The following is a 13,134-nucleotide window of genomic DNA, read 5'->3' on the forward strand; positions in this document are numbered from 1 at the left end:
ACCGTTTCCCGCCGTCTTCTGCCTTCTTCCCGCCATCCGCAGCTGCTTCCCGCCATCGGACGCCATCATCGGGACGCCGCACAGGAAGAAGAGGGGCGTGGACGCCAAAAGCGCGTGAGATCCGAAGCTCCGCCCCACGCTGACGCCGCGCAAGGTCCTGGAAGGAAGGAAGAGCGACGCTGACGTCATCGGAGTGCGACGCCAGGTCCTCAACCCCAACGATTGACTGCGGAGCCGCGGCCTACGGAAGAAGAGCATCGCAAGGTAGACCACGGTCCACTAGGGGGGAGGAGGATGTCGGACACCGAGGGGAGCTCCACTGCCACAGCCACCGCCAGCGCAACCGCTGCAGCAGTCATGCCATTCACCATGCCCTATATCCCGGGGGCAGCCTGGCTACCCCAGTACTCAGGGGAGTCACATACCCTAAATGACTTTAGAGAAAGACTGGATAGCCTCTTCCAGGTGTACCCCCTCACAGAAGAGCAAAAAGTGAGCATCCTGGTGGCCCAATTAATCGGGGCAGCCCAAAGGGAGGTAAAGTCCTGGCCACCTGGGAGGAAGAGGACTGTCAGAGACATACTAACCCGGCTGAAAGACACATTTGACACCCGCACCTCAGCCGAAATAAAACTAAGATTTTATGGGTGCAAACAACGGGCACATGAGAGTATAAGAGACTATGCTTTAAACCTACAAGAGGCCCTGAGAGCCATTAAGCAGGCAGACCCTGACAGCGTGGGAAATGAAGATAAGCTGTTGACTGAACAATTTATTGAGGGTCTACTGTGCAATGCCCACCGAACCCAGTTGCGGGCAATGGCCTTACAGGACCCTGACCTGGACTTTGCACAGTTCAAGGACAGAGCCATCCGGGTGCTCCGAGAACCGGCACCAGGTGGCGCTGTGACCCACAGGCGCCCTGCTATCACTTACCACCAGGAGACGGCGCCCTTGTCTGCAGGGCCTGTGGGAGCTGATGCGCAGGCTTTAAACAGTGACCCGGCTACAGACCTGCACCATCAGGTCCAAGAGCTGACTAAGAGCGTTGCCGCGCTAACCAGAACTGTGCAGTCTTTACAGGTCTCTTCTCCAGGAAAGATCCAGCTGGCATCCGGACCGGAGGACGTCCCGTGGCGCCGACTGAGGAGGACCCCACCGGCCAGAGGAAGACCCAGCGACAGATACAACGAGGACGGACGACCCATCTGCCGCCGCTGCAATCAACCTGGACATGTGGCAAGGTACTGTCATTTAAACGGGCACAACCTGGGGTAGAGGGCCAACCCCCAGGCATAAGACCATCAGGCCCATCGAACTGGCGTGATAAATACGTAGGGGGACGTCCGGTCTTGCCTGTGGTGCTGGATGGAATTCCTATGAGTGCCCTACTAGACACCGGGTCACAGGTCACCACCATCCCGTACGTGCTCTTCAAACAGTACTGGAATGACTCGGACATAACCCGCTACCCAGATGACGACCTGAGTATCATCGCCAGCAATGGTCAGCCCGTGCCGCAGGTGGGATTCAAAGAGGTGACCATTAAGATCGGTAAAGTCTAACTGGCGGCACAAGGACTGATTATAGTGGACATAGACCGTCATGAGAGTCACCCTAGAATAACCTTGGGAACTAATGTGATTGAAAATTGTCTTGCAGAGGTGATTCTCATTTTACAGCAGGTTGCCAAGAACGCCAGTTCCGGCCAGCAGCGTGTGCTCCAAAAAGAGATCCGGGCACTGATGAAGCGGCAACAGGTGGAACTATCTGGTGGTGAGATAGGTAGCGTGAGAATGTGTGACCCGTTCCCTATTGCCATGCCCCCAAAAAGTGAGATGATGATTTGGTGTCGGGCAGCTATTGGTCTAAGAGGTATAAACTACCAAGCAATGGTAGAACCCGTCTACTCAGACAGTAGGCCCACCATTTTGACAGCACGGGGGGTGGTCGATGTACGCCATGGGAGGGTGCCCGTTCGCATCATAAATATCGGGGAGAGAGAAGTACATCTGCCCCGGTATGCCACGCTAGCCAAATTGTTCACCATAAACCAGAATTCTGTACAGGCCGTGGAACCCTTTCCTCCATCTCAACCAGAGGAAGGTAACGGCTCTAAGAAACCAATGGAGGACTGGTGTCAGCAACTACATTTGGGTACTGACTCCACTCCCTCACACCAGAAACAGGGAGTCTATCGGGTGGTTCGAGAGTACGAGAGAGTGTTTAGTAAACACCCGCTAGACTTCGGGCGAGTAAAGGGGGTAGAACACCACATCCCCACGGGAGACCATCCTCCCATAAAGGAGAGATACCGACCTGTACCCCCTGCACACTACCAACACGCCAAGGGGATGCTTAGAGACATGAAGGAGGCTGGGGTAATCAGGGACAGCTGTAGCCCCTGGGCAGCTCCACTAGTCTTAGTGAAAAAGAAAGACAACACCATGAGAATGTGTGTAGACTACAGGAAGGTCAACCGTATCACACACAAAGATGCGTACCCGTTACCAAGGATAGAAGAGTCCTTAGCTGCATTAAAATCTGCTAACTTCTTCTCTACTTTGGACCTCACTAGCGGGTACTGGCAGGTTCCTGTAGCAGAGGCGGACCGGGAGAAGACCGCATTCACCACCCCGATGGGTCTCAGCGAATTTAACTGTATGCGGTTCGGGCTCTGCAACGCACCAGGAACCTTCCAACGGTTGATGGAATGCTGTCTAGGACACCAGAACTTCGAGACGGTCCTGTTATACCTGGACGATATCATCGTCTATTCCAAGACCTACGAGGACCACCTGAAACACCTGGCAGAAGTGTTCGAAGCTCTGGCAAACTACGGCCTAAAGGTGAAACCCTCCAAGTGTCACCTCCTGAAACCAAAGGTGCAGTACCTGGGACACGTGGTGAGTGCTGACGGAGTGGCTCCCGACCCTGATAAGATCACTGTGATTAAGGACTGGCCAAGACCCTCCAGCATAAAGGAAGTGCGGCAGTTCCTCGGGTTGGTAGGCTACTACCGAAGATTCATTCCCGGTTTCACCAAAATGGCAGCCCTTCAGGTGGGAAAAGCTGGAAGAGGAGTCCTTTTGCCAGCTGAAGATGGCCCTCACGGGGGATGAAATCCTGGCATATCCAGACTACAGCCAGCCCTTTATCCTCCACACGGACGCAAGCAACATCGGGCTAGGAGCCGTACTGTCCCAGATCCAGCAAGGGAAAGAACGGGTAATCGCTTACGCCAGCCGAAAGCTACGGCCCACTGAGAGGAACCCTGAGAATTATAGCTCATTCAAGCTGGAGTTCCTGGCAGTAGTGTGGGCAGTGACCGAACGTTTCAAGCATTACCTTGCCTCCTCCAAATTCACCGTGTACACGGATAACAACCCGTTGACACACCTGGACACTGCAAGGCTCGGTGCCCTGGAACAGAGATGGATGGCCCGCCTGTCCAACTTTGAATTCACCATCAAATACCGGGCAGGACGCTCAATGCCAACGCGGATGCCCTGTCTAGAATGCCGAACTTACCGGACGTAGGGGAAGATCCAGAAGATCTGGAAGAAGTCGAGCTCCCTGCATTCCACCGTCATGGGATTACCCTGTATTCCCACCGTGTGAAGGACAGGCGCTCTGTGACGTTCAATCCCTTGCCCCACTACAACTGGGCAGAAACGCAAGACAGTGATCCCGCAGTCCGTCTGGTGAAGGAAATGCTGACCCAAGCCGATGCCAGTCTTGACCCAGACGCTCCGGAGGAGACCAAGCAACTGTGGAAGGAGAAAAGTAAGCTGTTCCTCTACAGGGAGAAGCTGTGCCGGAGAATGGTTAACTCTCGAACACATGAGTTGACCTGGCAGGTAGTGGTCCCAAGACGAGACGCGGCTATGATTCTGGAGGCATACCACAACGGAGCGGGGCATTTCGGATGGAAGAAGCTGGAGTTCTTGTTGCGTGAACGGTTCTACTGGGTAGGCATGAGAGGAGCCATCGAGAGGTGGTGCAGAGACTGTGGCCCATGCCACCTGAGAAGAAATGACCGTGCCAGCCAGAAGACTCCCTTGCAGCCCATCATCACCAGACAGCCACTGGAACTGGTAGCCCTGGACCATGTGAAACTGGCTCCAAGCAGATCTGGGTATGTCTACGCCCTCACAATCGTAGATCATTACTCCCGGTTCCTGGTGGTGGTCCCGGTCAAGGACTTAATGGCTCAAACAGCAGCTAGAGCCTTCCAGCAGCACTTCTGCCGTCCACACGGGTACCCGGACCAAGTGTTGACAGACCAAGGACCAGCCTTCGAAGCGGAGGTCTTCCAGGAGTTCTGCAACCTGTATGGCTGCAAGAAGATAAGAACAACGCCCTATCACCCTCAAACCAATGGACTCTGCGAGAAGATGAACCAGGTGGTGATAGATCTGCTAAAAACACTGCCCCTGGAAGAACGCAGTCTGTGGCCTGAGAAACTGCCCGATCTGGTGGACCTGTATAACCACATCCCTGTAGGTTCCACCAACTGTACCCCGGCTTACCTAATGAGAGCAAGACCTGGTAAGCTGCCTATTGACCTGGATATGGGAGTCCTGACGCCTGAGGACACCTCGCCAGAGGCAGACTGGGATACAGAACGGCAGCAGCAGTATCGGAAAGTACAGGAGAGCGTCGAGCGAAGTCTGTCTCAAGCTAGAGAAAGGCAAGAGAAGGCTTATAACCAGTATGCTCCCGCTGTTCCCCTGGTACCTGGAGAGCAGGTCTTGAAGAGGAAGAGGCGGCTCCACAAGTTGGACGACCAGTGGGAGAAGGACCCGTACACCATACTGCCATCAAGCCATGAGAACCCAAAAATCTGCGTAATCAGTAAGGATGGAGGAGAAACCACAGCCATTGTCTCCAGAGACCACCTGAAGAAGTGTCCCGAGCAGCTGCAAAGCCCTGAAGAAGATCAAGAAAACCCTCAACCCACAGAGGAAAGGGAAGAAATGATCAGTACCGTACTCGGAGACTTCCCCCGGTCTTGGACACAAGTAAATGGCGCTGTCGTGGTACCCGTCCTCACCTTTCTCCAGCCAGCCCCGCAAGTGCCTACAGAGGAACCGGTAGAGCTGGAAGAGCAGCCGGCCCAAGAGGCAGAAGAGTCCACACCAGCAGTACAGGAGGATCAACCCTCTGCTAGTAGTGAGCCTGCTGTGCCCCTAGTGAGCCAAAGAGTGCGCAGAAAGCTGCCCAGCTTGCCCATAACACCTCCTACACCCTGTAGTGCAGAACCAGTTAGTGAGCTCCGTAGGTCCACTAGAGTCACTAGAGGTCAGATGCCCTCTCGCTGGAGAATCTAAACCAATGCACTGTAAAGTTGACTGTTTATTGAAAAATGTTTATGGTTTATGTTTGTTGCCTGTTACTAATTATGTTTCTCAGTTACCCTGCAGATTTATTTGGACTAACAGGTTATGGACACTGGATAACCGGAACAGTTTTGTAGATAGTTGCACCTTGGTGCCTCTTGCGAAGACGGTCGCAGAAGAGAAAACCTGTCTGGCGTGGCCTACTTGCGGCCCAAAGTAGCTAGCTCTAGCCTTGCAGCCACGCCCAAGGACAACGCAAGGGGTTTGCTTTGGACAGGTCCCCTATTCTGTGCCAAGACTTCGCCTTGTTGGGTGACATGGACACCCCCTTTGTTTCATAAACTTCACCTTGGGTGATATGGACACCCGGTCACGGAAACGCCGTGACCTCCTACAGACTAAAGCTTCTTGTAAATATGTTGTCTTGTTATTGTTATACCTTGTATTTATGTTTCTTCAAAAATGTGTTTAGTCCCGGAGTACTAAAATTTACTAGGGGGGAATGCGACACCCCAGGGGTCTGGTTGCCGCAGTAATAGAGATATTATGTCAGAGAGCAAGTGGGAGGTTTCTCTGGTCAGGATCCCTAAGCATGCAACACGGTCCGCCCAGACCTGGGAGGGGAGGAATCTGCCCTTTTAAACTGGGTCTGGGGCGGGATTAGAGTAGTCAGAGTCTGGAGAGGGAAAGTGAGATCAGGAGCTCTGGAGGAGCAGTAGCTGAAGTCCAGGGGCTGGAGCTGAGCAGAGTTCGCCCTGGACGAAGACACTAAAACCGGACACAGGAGTCCGAGGCTGTGGGGACTGATATACACCCAGCAGCAGAAACCAACCGGCAGGGGATTCCAGGTCCTCTGGCCATAGAAGCCCGGAGGCTCAGTCACAAAGAAGGGACCAGCGCCGCCATCCAGGAGCGGAGGCTAACAGAAGGCCCCAAGTCACCAGCCATACGGGTGAGCACCACACGGTATACTCAGGGACGTGGGCTACTTGTAACCGCTGACAGCAAGGTAGCCAGGAAGAGTGCAGATAAACGGGGAGGCCTACAACTCCACCTGGCCAGGGGAACTCCTGCTTGCTCGCAGACTGACCAGGCCCCTTATACTAGCCAGTACTCCCGGGAGGGTCTGCCTTGTACCATCAGTAAAGACCCTGAACTGCACCTCCCGTCTCTGTGATTCCTTACCGCTCCTGCACCATTAGCACTGGGACCCTCACACCATCACTCCCATCATCTTCCACATTAGCTGCCCTGAGGCAATACTTCTCCCGTGGGCAGTCATCCCATACTCAGCTGCGCAAACAACATCAGCCTCAGCGGTCTGCAGCGCAGCGGCGGTCCCCACTGACCGCAATCCACGGGTGGCGTAGTCGGACACTTATTACAATACAAATAGACTGCCACTGGTTTGACCACCCTGGGCACGGACCGGGTCACCGCCACGGAGAACTACAACCCCCAGCGATCCGGCTCCGGGTATTCCCCCTGCACAGCAGCAGCAGCGCAGGCCCAGGGGGCGCGTCATACTTACTTATGCTGAACGCTGTATATATAATGTACTGAGAATACAGGGGGGTGTACTTACTTATGCTGAGCGCTGTATATATAATGTACTGAGAATACAGGGGGGTGTACTTACTTATGCTGAGCGCTGTATATATAACGTACTGAGAGTACAGGGGGTGTACTGACTTATGCTGAACGCTGTATGTATAACGTACTGAGAGTACAGGGGGTGTACTTACTTATGCTGAACTCTGTATGTATAATGTACTGAGAATACAGGGGGGTGTACTTACTTATGCTAAATGCTGCATATATAACGTACTGAGAATACAGTGGGGTGTACTTACTTATGCTGAGCGCTGTATATATAACGTACTGAGAGTACAGGGGGGTGTACTTACTTATGCTGAACGCTGTATATATAACGTACTGAGAATACAGGGGGTGTACTTACTTATGGTGAACGCTATATGTATAATGTACTGAGAATACAGGGGGTGTACTTATGATGAACGCTATATGTATAATGTACTGTGAATACAGGGGGTGTACTTATTTATGCTGAACGCTGTATATATAACGTACTGTGAATACAGGGGGTGTACTTACTTATGCTGAACGCTGTATATATAACGTACTGTGAATACAGGGGGGTGTACTTACTTATGCTGAACGCAGTATATATAACGTACTAAGAATACAGGGGGGTGTACTTACTTATGCTGAACGCTGTATATACAATGTACTGTGAATACAGGGGGTGTACTTACTTATGCTGAACGCTGTATATATAACGTACTGTGAATACAGGGGGTGTACTTACTTATGCTGAACGCTGTATATATAACGTACTGAGAATACAGGGGGGTGTACTGACTTATGCTGAACGCTGTATATATAACGTACTGAGAGTACAGGGGGGTGTACTTACTTATGCTGAACGCTGTATATATAACGTACTGAGAATACAGGGGGGTGTACTGACTTATGCTGAACGCTGTATATATAACGTGCTGAGAATACAGGGGGGTGTACTTACTTATGCTGAACGCTGTATATATAATGTACTGAGAGTACAGGGGGGTGTACTGACTTATGCTGAGCGCTGTATGTATAACGTACTGTGAATACAGGGGGTGTACTTACTTATGCTGAGCGCTGTATATACAATGTACTGAGAGTACAGGGGGGTGTACTTATGCTGAACGCTGTATATATAAGGTACTGAGAATACAGGGGGGTGTACTTATGCTGAATGCTGTATATATAACGTACTGAGAATACAGGGGGGTGTACTGACTTATGCTGAGCGCTGTATGTATAACGTACTGAGAATACAGGGGGGTGTACTGACTTATGCTGAACGCTGTATGTATAACGTACTGTGAATACAGGGGGTGTACTGACTTATGCTGAACGCTGTATGTATAACGTACTGTGAATACAGGGGGTGTACTTACTTATGCTGAACGCTGTATGTATAACGTACTGTAAATACAGGGGGTGTACTTATGCTGAACGCTGTATGTATAACGTTCTGTGAATACAGGGGGTGTACTGACTTATGCTGAACGCTGTATGTATAACGTACTGAGAATACAGGGGGTGTACTGACTTATGCTGAACGCTGTATGTATAACGTCCTGTGAATACAGGGGGTGTACAGACTTATGCTGAACGCTGTATGTATAACGTCCTGTGAATACAGGGGGTGTACTGACTTATGCTGAACGCTGTATGTATAACGTTCTGTGAATACAGGGGGTGTACTGACTTATGCTGAACGCTGTATATATAACGTCCTGTGAATACAGGGGGTGTACTGACTTATGCTGAGCGCTGTATGTATAACGTACTGAGAATACAGGGGGTGTACTGACTTATGCTGAACGCTGTATGTATAACGTCCTGTGAATACAGGGGGTGTACTGACTTATGCTGAGCGCTGTATGTATAACGTCCTGTGAATACAGGGGGGTGTACTTACTTATGCTGAACGCTGTATATATAACGTACTGAGAATACAGGGGGGTGTACTGACTTATGCTGAACGCTGTATGTATAACGTCCTGTGATTACAGGGGGTGTACTGACTTATGCTGAGCGCTGTATGTATAACGTCCTGTGAATACAGGGGGTGTACTGACTTATGCTGAGCGCTGTATGTATAACGTACTGTGAATACAGGGGGTGTACTGACTTATGCTGAACGCTGTATGTATAACGTACTGTGAATACAGGGGGTGTACTGACTTATGCTGAGCGCTGTATGTATAACGTTCTGTGAATACAGGGGGTGTACTGACTTATGCTGAGCGCTGTATGTATAACGTACTGTGAATACAGGGGGTGTACTGACTTATGCTGAGCGCTGTATGTATAACGTTCTGTGAATACAGGGGGTGTACTGACTTATGCTGAGCGCTGTATGTATAACGTTCTGTGAATACAGGGGGTGTACTGACTTATGCTGAGCGCTGTATGTATAACGTCCTGTGAATACAGGGGGTGTACTGACTTATGCTGAGCGCTGTATGTATAACGTACTGTGAATACAGGGGGTGTACTGACTTATGCTGAGCGCTGTATGTATAACGTCCTGTGAATACAGGGGGTGTACTGACTTATGCTGAGCGCTGTATGTATAACGTCCTGTGAATACAGGGGGTGTACTGACTTATGCTGAGCGCTGTATGTATAACGTCCTGTGAATACAGGGGGTGTACTGACTTATGCTGAGCGCTGTATGTATAATGTACTGATAATATAGGAGTGTACTAGTGAATGTGTCTCTCTCTTGCTCTCTCTCTTGTCCTGGACATCTTGTCGTCATGGCGCCACACTGAGCATGCTCAGTCTATCGAGGCTTCGAACCGAAACACACATCCCTTGGTTATATTATTATTTCATTTGGTGTCATAACATTAGTACATTTCTAGAAACAATTATTCCTTAATAATGTTTGCAGCCGCCCAGATCGTCTTCGAGATATAGCTGATCGATTTGGTGTGGATCATGATGCAATGCTCGACAATGTGTTATATGCCCGAGCTTATACAAGTAAGAGACAAAACATGTTTAACCCCTTCACCCCCCAACCCAGTTTTCACCTTCATGACCAGGCCAAATTTTATAATTCTTTCCAGTGTCACTTTATATGGTAATAACTCTGGAACGCTTCAATATATCACAGTGATTCTGATATTCACTGCTCAAAAAAATAAAGGGAGCACTCAAATAACACATCCTAGATCTGAATGAATGAAATATTCTCATTGAATACTTTGTTCTGTACAAAGTTGAATGTGCTGACAACAAAATCACACAAAAATCATCAATGGAAATCAAATGTATTAACCAATGGAGGCCTGGGTTTGGAGTCACCCCCAAAATAAATTAAAGTGGAAAAACACACTACAGGCTGATCCAACTTTGATGTAATGTCCTTAAAACCAGTCAAAATGAGGCTCAGTATTGTGTGCAACCTCCACGTGCCTGTATGACCTCCCTACAACTCCTGGGCATGCTCCTGATGTGGTTGCGGATGGTCTCCTGTGGGATCTCCTCCAAACCTGGACTAAAGCATCCGCCAACTCCTAGACAGTCTGTGGTGCAACGTGACGTTGGTGGATGGAGTGAGACATGATGTCCCAGATGTGCTCAATCGGATTCAGGTCTGGGGAACGGGCGGGCCAGTCCATAGCTTCAATGCCTTCATCTTGCAGGACCTGCTGACACACTCCAGCCTCATGAGGTCTGGCATTGTCCTGCATTAGGAGGAACCCAGGGCCAACCGCACCAGCATATGGTCTCACAAGGGGTCTGAGGATCTCAACTCAGTACCTAATGGCAGTCAGGCTTCCTCTGGCGAGCACATGGATGGCTGTCATGTCTGTCACATGTGCTCAGTGTAAACCTGCTTTCATCTGTGAAGAGCACAGGGCGCCAGTGGCGACTTTGCCCATCCTGGTGTTCTGTGGCAAATGCAAAGCGTCCTGCACGGTGTTGGGCTGTGAGCACAACCCCCATCTGTGGACGTCAGGCCCTCATACCACCCTCATGGAGTCGGTTTTTAACAGTTTGTGCAGACACATGCACATTTCTGGCCTGCTGGAGGTCATTTTGCTGGGCTCTGGCAGTGCTCCTCCTGTTCCTCCTTGCACAAAGGCAGAGGTAGCGGTCCTGCTGCTGGGTTTTTGCCCTCCTACGGCCCCCTCCACGTCTCCTGGTGTACTAGCCTGTCTCCTGGTAGCGCCTCCAGCCTCTGGACACTACGCTGACAGACACAGCAAACCTTCTTGCCACAGCTCGCATTGATGTGCCATCCTGGATGAGCTGAACTACCTGAGCAACTTCTGTGGGTTGTTGAGTCTGTCTCATGCTACCATAGGTGTGAAAGCTCATCCAACATTCAAAGGTGACCAAAACATCAGCCAGAAAGCATTGGTACTGAGATGTGGTCTGTGGTCCCCACCTGCAGAACCACTCCTTTATTGAGGAGTGGTTCTGCAGGTGATAATTGCCAATAATTTCCATCTATTGTCTATTCCATTTGCACAACAGCATGTGAAATTGATTGTCAATCAGTTTTGCTTCCTAAGTGGACAGTTTGATTCACAGAAGTTTGATTTACTTGGAGTTATATTCTGTTGTTTAAGTGTTCCCTTTATTTTTTTGAGCAGTGTATATGCTAGTTTTCTCGTGACAGTGTACTTCGTGATAGTGGTAAAATTTGTTCGATATGACTTGCGTTTATTTTTGAAAATATTGGAAATTTGGCGAAAATGCTGAAAATGTAGCAATTTTCAAACTTTTAATTCTTATGCCCTTAAACCAGAGTTATGTCACACAAAATAGTTAATAAATAACATTTACTACATGTCTACTTTACGTATGCATCATTTTTTAAACATAATTTTTTTGTTAAGAAGTTAGAAGGGTTAAAAGTTGATCTGCAATTTCTCATTTTTCCAACAAAATTTACAAAACCATTTTTTAGGGACCACATTTGAAGTGACATTAGGGGGCCTATATGACAGAAAATATCCAAAAGTGACACTATTCTAAAAACGGCAACCCTCAAAGTCCTCAAACCACATTCAAGAAGTTTATTAACCCTACAGGTGCTTCACAGGAATTAATGCAACGTGGAAGGAAAAAAAAATGAACATTTTATTTTTTTTTCACAAAAATTTTCCTTTATCCTCATTTTTTTTATTTTCACAATGGTAGTAGGAGAAAGTGAACTCCAAAATTTGTTCAATTTCTCCTGAGTACGCATATACCCCATATGGGGAGGAAAACTACTGTTTGGACGCATGGCAGGGCTCGGAAGGGGAGGAGTTCCGTTTGACTTTTTGAATGCAAAAATGGCTGGTATCAGCAGTGGACGCCATCTTGCGTTTGGAGAGCCCCCAATGTGCCTAAACAGTGGAAACCTTTCACAAGTGACCCCATTTAGGAAACTAGACCCCTCAGGGAAGTTATCTAGATGGGCAGTGAGTGCCATGAACCCCGAGGTGCTTCACAAAAGTTTATAACGTTGAGCCGAGAAAATGAAAACTCATATTTTTCCCACAAAAACTTTTTTTAGCCTCAATTTTTTGATTTTCGCAAGGGTAATAGGAGAAATTGCACCAATTTGTTGAACAATTTCTCCTGAGTACGTTGATACCCCATATGTGTTGGAAAATTACTGTTTGGGTGCACGGCAGGGCTCGGAAGGGAAGGAGCACTGTTTAACTGTCACGCCAGGTATGAGTGCAACACAGAATCACTCCAGGTGTGAGTGCAACACAAGGGCGAAAGGGAGCCCAAACACTAGGGAAAGGGAGAAGTGGTGACCTCCTAAACTGTACTAGCGTCACCCTGACTTCCCCTAATGTCCCTATATAGCCTCTTTAGCTGTCGCCGATCACGTGCCTTGCCCTACTATCTCTGGCGTAAGGCTATAGCTGGAGAAGGAAGGAGATGAGCACTAGTCAACCTCTGCTAGCACTCTAAAGACAAAAGGGGAAGACAACACAGGGGAATTACAACTTAGCTTTAGAAGAAACTCCAACAGGGCACACGGCCTCAAGACTCCAAAGAGGACGTGATGCTACTTCAGCCAAGTTTCAAGTAGGAATGAGTATAACTGCCCACCTGGAGAGACCAGATATATATATATATATATATATACACACCCAGGCCAGAGGGAGGTAGTCGCTGGGTCTGCAATGCAAAACGTGGAGACCTCCTACAAGCCACTTCAGGACGACTGTCTATCACCTCTGACACACCCGTG

The 13,134-nt window shown here is 49.3% G+C and overlaps 1 pseudogene; it reads left to right on the forward strand.

Annotated features, from left to right (window-relative positions):
• The window catches only part of LOC141157735 (meiotic recombination protein DMC1/LIM15 homolog), a 228,269-nt pseudogene that overhangs the window by 161,112 nt on the left and 54,023 nt on the right, over nt 1–13,134 (forward strand).

Source organism: Phyllobates terribilis, unplaced genomic scaffold, assembly GCF_046119375.1.
Source record: "Phyllobates terribilis strain yellow unplaced genomic scaffold, ASM4611937v1 Scaffold_8__6_contigs__length_399053987, whole genome shotgun sequence".
Taxonomy (NCBI): Eukaryota; Metazoa; Chordata; class Amphibia; order Anura; family Dendrobatidae; genus Phyllobates; species Phyllobates terribilis.